Source organism: Marmota flaviventris, chromosome 10 (assembly GCF_047511675.1).
Source record: "Marmota flaviventris isolate mMarFla1 chromosome 10, mMarFla1.hap1, whole genome shotgun sequence".
NCBI lineage: Eukaryota > Metazoa > Chordata > Mammalia > Rodentia > Sciuridae > Marmota > Marmota flaviventris.
The window spans coordinates 55,134,802-55,141,930 of NC_092507.1; the positions used below are offsets into that span (position 1 = coordinate 55,134,802).

Here is a 7,129-nt window from a genome sequence, read left to right on the forward strand (position 1 = left end):
TGTCTGTCAGTAAATTCCTACTTAAAAAGGAAGAGAAGAAAAAATCTCCGAATCAATTAGAATTTAAACATGCAACTGATTAGACATAAGAGATGACTCATCTTTACATTACTATTTAGATAAGTGATAGAATTCATGGAATAAATCATAGAATTATACATGTATCCACATTTTTTTCAGAAGGTCACATGATTAGCACTCCCACATATGTGTGGGTCCCAGGAATTTCTATATTTAAGAGGAAGTTGAGTTGGAGAAACTTTAAAATTATCATATGTGAACTAGCATGACTCAGGCTTGAAGTAAGGACATGTGGCTTGATTTATGTCTATTTTATTTTGCCATGATATGATTTTAATAAAACTAAATGCAGAGTTCACATTTACATAATTCATTGCATTTAAATTAAATTGGTCTATGATCCAAGACTGTTAATATAGCATTTAGCAGGCAATTAGTCACACAGAAGGCATAGCAACTAAGCTGGTTAGTCCCACTGTGGCAATAATTCATATTTCTGGTTAATTAATATTGCTGAAAATATCATCCAGGGTCAAGCAGTTTATATTAGGTTTGGTAAGTTATTTAAACATGAATACCTTGTCTCATTTAGTTCTGTTTTCAGATGAGAAAACAGAAGGCCACAAAGTACCTTCTTGGTGCAAGACAAATATCTTGGGGTAGAGTGGAGGCAAGAATCCAGGAAGGGTAGCTTCAAACTCCCTTTATTTATTTTAAAAATTTGAGCAGATGACTATTCATTTCATAAATCTTTTCTCAGTGAGTTCAATAGGCTCCAGTGGCATTTAAGTGTAAACATTATATGGGTCACAAAAATAATTGAACTCATCAATGTTGATTATTAATTATTATTATTGTTATGGGAGAAAATACTTCTTTCTGGTGTTTCCAATGGTCTGCAGACAAAGTTGTCCAAGTCATTGTCAAACATAGTTCACCTGACCTTTGTTTGCTGGTTACTGAGAGAATGACTATTGCCTAAGCTATGGGATCAAACTGCTAGGACTGCTGGACCAAATTATTCATTGATAAGAGATACAGAATTATTCCTAGGAATCATTGTACTAAGAATAACTTACTTAATCCTTGATGAAAGTAAGGACATAACTTAGGTAACTACCATTAATTGAAGCGTATTTTTCTAGACTTTTAAACTAGACATACAATTAGCAATTCTTTCTAATTCTATTGTTAGTTTACATATAAAAAGCTATTTCCCCCTGAACTTATGGCATGAATTTAAACAAAGCCCGCTAAGTTAATATGAATTACAGAATTGAACTCATTAATGTTTTTAGTGTACACACTTAGCTTCTTCCTAGCTCAAAAGAAAAAAACTATTTCTCCCATATTGTATGTGATTCAGTCAATATCACATGGAGACAATTATGCATGGAAAACAAAGATTCAAGCTCACATTATTTTGTACTTGATTTCTTTCAGTTCTTTCAACACTCTTTCCTTTACCACACATTGTACCACATATAAATTCTTAAAGCTTCTGATAGTACCTTTCCCCTTCCTGTCCCAGCATGCTCTCTGCCACTTTGTTATATCCACTTACTTCATCTTCATCTCATGACATAGTTTCATGTGTATTAGGGTTTTTTTTTTTTAATTGCTATAACAAAATATCGGAGGCTGAGTACTTCATAAAGAAAAGAGGTATGTGTAGCTTACAATTTTGGAGACTCAAAGTCCAAGATCAAGCAGCCCCATTTTTTTGGCCTGAAGTGAGGCCTCGTGGCAGATGATATTACAATGGTGGAAGTGTAAAGAGAGTCATCGTAGCATGGCAAGACACAAAGCCAGAAAGCAGGTTGGGCCAGTTTTGCTCTTTTATATCAACCCTCTCATGAGAAATAACCAGAGTCCCTGGAGAACTGTACTAACTCCCTCTGAGGGCAGGACCTCCTGTGATCTAGTTATTTCCCACTAAACTCCATGTCTTAAAGGCTCTATCACCTCACACTTAGCTAGGCTCAGGAACAAACTCCCAACATGTGAGCCTTTGGAGGACATCCTTAAACTATATCCAAACCATAGCACGAATGTGACAAAGAATTTATGCAAAGGAAATTCTATTCCGTGGGTAGATAGCTTGCCTTATTATGACCTACATAACCAGAGATGTATCTGGGCAAGGGGAGATGCAGGATAAAGGTGTTAGGCACATGTGAATTCCTTGGACTCTGAGTCTCCTACAGGAAAGCAGGGGCAGATTTTAGAGGAGAATAATAGATTACTTAAACACTACGTATTTTTTTCTTTTTGAGGCCCAGGAACCAATCCTTTTGTGCCCTAAGGTATTTTAGTTTCTGTGTTTCCCCTGTATGTGAATTCAAGGGGGTAAGACACCTCTATTCCTCAGTACAATTGCTTTCATGGGAATCAAAGATTTCTACCTCTCAGTAAGAGACAGAAAGGTAAATAACCAGAAAGACCAGCATATTTAAGCGAATGGGCTTCCCAGTTTAGGGAAGGTATAAATTATATGAGGGACAACTGTGGCACACTGCTTACTTGTGGTAAGGAACAGAAAGCAGGTCATTTTAGAGTAAGATGTTCTATGCCTCTTACTTTTAGAGTCCTCCCATCTTCAACCTCACATCACACATTTTAAAATGTTCCATGTCATCCAGTTTTATATATATGGGATTCTATGATATGGAACAATGTTTATGGTTTTGTTTAAAAATTATTTTGCTATGAGTGAATTATTTGGCTATTGCTATGAATTCTGGAAAATCACTACACATATCACAAAATTTTTAAATTGAGGAAAACTAACCAATTATTTTTGAGTGTCAATAAAAATTTTATGAATACTAAATTTGTTAGTGAAACTAACAGAATATGATTCACTTTGAAGTCTTATACTTTGGAACCAACACTTTTTCTTCCAGTTTGCACACAGTTTCATGGATCTTTGGCAATGTGCCAATCGTGCCTGATAAATGGCCTGGGAGAAGGTGGAGGTGAGGAAACACCAGGAATTAACTTTCTTGCTTTTCTCATTAAACCAAGGGTACAAAAGGCCTATTATAATTTAATGAATACTTTTTTCAATTTTTAATATTTTTATTGATTTTAAATTTTAAAACAAAATCCAGTTTGAATCACAAAATTCAGTTGCAATCATGATTGGAAATGAAATATTTACAACATATTTCTAACGTTATTATTCTATATAATAATAAGACATTTAACAGCATAGCATGATGTGAAGTTTTCATTCCAATGGTTTATATATTTTCTTAGGATGAATTACATTTTTTAAAAATTTAACATCACTTCATTGAACTGTACAAAACCAAAAACATATTTTTAAAAGACTTGCCAAACATCATTTATGAGTGTGTTTTAAAAAACACCTCTTCAGTTTGCAGGTGAAGCCGAGAGCTGTTTCCACCTTCTGGAAGGTGGAAACCTTCAGGAAGTGATCTGGAAAGGCTTCACCTTCACCATCAAGAAGAACAGATTTGGGGATTCCCCCCTCCCCCAAGAATTGTTTATACTTGATCCTGCTGGAGTACTGGTACACACAGAATCCCCACCTGCCACATTTAATCAGAATCTGATCCACCTGATTTTGTGTAATGGTTAAAGCTACCGGGTAAAGAACTAAGGTGAGAAACAGTACAGAGATTTAGGAATGAACTCTAGAGGGTATGTCTTCTAAAAGGGATCTATTATTTTATATCAGTAAAGAGGTGTTACTGAAACATAATCTCTTCAATATATGAACCTATTTTAAATGATACTTCAAATAGCAATAAGTTCCATTACATACTGTGGCCTAAAATAGTTTTTTAGAAAAAAAAAAGTTACTTTGTTATCCAACTTCTCATAATATCCATGCTGAGTATTTTCATATATCTTCTAAGTACTGAGTTTTTTCATATTTCCAATGAGGTCAATCCTTTTATACTTTTGACTAAAGATTTATTTTCTATGTTGGACACATTTGGTTATTCACCAAAGCCTCTTGATTGGTAATGCAATGGACCCCCAGTCCTTGTAAATGATTATTATAAATATATACAAACTATAAGAGATTGATTTTGCTAGACTTTGAAAAACCTCATTTGCATTCCAAAACCAAACCTTAATAAGAGACCAAAGTCCATGTTAGCAAGTTAATGAATACTTTTCTGCTCTTTCTTTGAATTGGTGTAACTTTGGCTAATATTGGTTTCTCTGACAACAGTCACATCTTCCTGCCTTCTCTGGAGTTTACTTGTGTCTTCAACTTGGTCCTTCTTCCTCAGTTCACCCCCTAAATACTGGTGCTCATAAGGGCTTGACCATCTTTCTCATCTTTCCATATATTCTTGGAAGATAACCTCTCGAGACCCATGGCTTCATCTATTGCCACCTGTATTCAAACAAAATCTCCCTTCTGAATTCCAAACCAATATCCCCAGCTAACTTACATCTCCCATAGGAACTCCAACTGCAGATTTCAGAGTAAACTTCCCCTGTTGTTTTTATCCCCCAACCAAAAATCTCTTCCAATCTTCATTATCACGTTAGCATCTCTTAGGTTTCTAGCTCACACTCTTAGGTATCATAATGATTCTCAACCTTGGTTACACTGCAGAATAAACCAAGAAACCTCCAAGAAATACTGATTCCCAGTTGCCACCCCAGACCTTCTCAGTTAGAATTGATTGAAATGAAGACTGGTGACCTGTTTTTAATGCTATTGTGATGCAGCTCTTCTCAAAAAACAGAATTTGGTCCCCACTTTACTGGAAAACTTTTACTCCCACCCCACCTAAATGTGTATATGCCACATCTTAAATATCTTTTTAGCTCTTCTATTCTTACCCATTTACATTGCTACTGCCTCCATTTAGGATTCGTAACTTCTTTCCTGGATTATTGCACAGCTTAAAAATTTGTATACTAAAATTGGAACAATACAGAGAAGAGTAGCATGGCCCCTGTGCAAGGATGACATGCAAATTCATGAAGCATTCCATATTTTTAATGAATTCTAATGCATTATGTTGTTACATATAACAAATTAAAATAAAAAGATAACATTCATATATTTTAAAAAATTGTCTTTACATTGGATCCATTCTATTCTCCATTCTATTCTTCACATCTGATTACTTTTTCAAAAAAAAAAATATAATCATATGTCTTTCTGTTTAGAGCTCCAATTCCTCCAACTGCTTTCAAAACAAATTTTAGGCCAAGTGCAATGGCACACATCTGTATTCCCAGCTACTTGGGAGGCTGAGACAGGAGGATCATAAATTCAAGGACAGCCTGGGTTGTTTAGGGAGACCCTTTCTCAAAACAAAAAAAATATAAAGGGCTGGGGATATATTTCCATGATAGAGTACTCCTGGGTTCAACTTCCTATATTGCAAAGCAACCCCCCACCCCCCCACCCCGCCAAAAAACAAACAAACAAATGTCAAGGTCCTTAATTTATCATATGAGGTTTATAGTCTGGCCTCTGGCTAAATGTTTAACCTAACTTGCTTGTTGTTGAAATATACTTGATAACTCTATCACAATGAAATGAGCAACCTGTGGTTCCTCAAATGTTATACCTCTATTTATTCCTTTATTTTTTTTATTTTATTTTATTTTTTTGGTACCAGGGATTGACTCAGAGGTACTCCATCACTGAGCCACATCCCCAGCCCAGCCCTCTTTTGTATTTTATTAAGAGACAAGGTCTCACTAGGTTGCTTAGCACCTTGCTTTTGCTGAGCTGGCTTTGAACTCACGATCCTCCTCCCTCAACCTCCCAAGCCACTAGGATTATCAGGCATTCCTTTACTTTTGATATTCTGTCTACAATGCCATTCTTCTGTTCCTTGTCTTCCTAAATTCTCCTCCTCCTTCAAGACCCAACACAAGTGAAACCTCTGCTAGGAAGTGTTCCCCAATCCTATGATTTAGAAGCCAAATGTCTTCGTTTATATGAAATCTTATGTGCACTGCTAGACTAACACTTACCTTCTCTAACTAAATATTTCATACCCTTGTCTCCTCCTCACTATGTATTTTTTGAAGCTAGGAACCTAATTTATCTTCATATTTAAGTGTACCTAACAACTTAAATTCAAAATGCCATTGGAGCTATCTTAAATGAGTTAACTATCAGTCACAGAAGAAATGCAACAAGTATAAATGCTATTGCTGCTTTCAGCCTACATTCAAGCTTTTGCTTTTTGTTTACTTCATAAGTATGTACAAATCTTTGACAGTCCTATCAAGGTTCTTCTGGATAAAGCCATAGCTTAAAGAAGAGACAGGTGGGTAAAGAGGAGGAGGAGGGCGAGGAGGAGGAGGGGGAGGAGAAAATTGGTTGAAGGGAAATAAGAATTAAAGGAATAGCTCTCATATTTAAAAGCAATATAGCAAACATTGACTCTTCCCAACTTTCAAACTTAGAAAGGTAGCCTAGTATCCTGCTTAAGAACATGGTCACTAGATTTAGGCTGCCTGCACTGATTCTTAACTCTACCACATAACAGCTGTGTGAATGTAGTGAGTTGTGTTTAACTTGCTGTGTTGTCCATCTATAAAATAGAAATAATAAAAGTTCTTCACAAGATTGTTATGAGGTTCAATTGTGCAAATATAAATGGCAACATATAAGTGTTTGATAGAATAAATAATCTAAGTGAAGATATACTTACCAGTTAGAGATAAAATGGGATTTCCTTTCTATAAATGCTGCAAAATGCATGTTCTCCAGTTGTAGACCATTTTATGTTTTTCTGCCATGCCCACCACCAAGCAGTCAACAATGGTCTCCATATGTCTGATTGGCTACTTGTTTCCTTCTCAGTATATTTCTTCAGCTATACCTCTACAAAATCACTTTGGAACTTAGGAAACATTAAGAATTTTAAGCACTTTGGTATCTTGTATTGTAATCCAACAATTTAAGATCTTCTGTAATAATGTCATCTAATTAGCTTGTTTCCTTCCCTAACTTCCTCCTGGTTTCATTTTGAATTTTTTGTTAAATTCTTATTTAGAGTTCAGTGAGCCAAAACTAAAACTCATGGTCCTACAACAGACACTAGTATGGCAATATGTAAATCAATGGATGTGTAACTGATGTGATTCT

At 35.4% G+C, this 7,129-nt stretch overlaps 1 pseudogene; it reads left to right on the plus strand.

Moving 5' to 3' along the window:
• Positions 1-4,902: 4,902 nt before the first annotated feature.
• Positions 4,903-5,015, plus strand: LOC114103766 (U6 spliceosomal RNA; annotated as a pseudogene).
• The last annotated feature ends 2,114 nt before the right edge of the window (positions 5,016-7,129 follow it).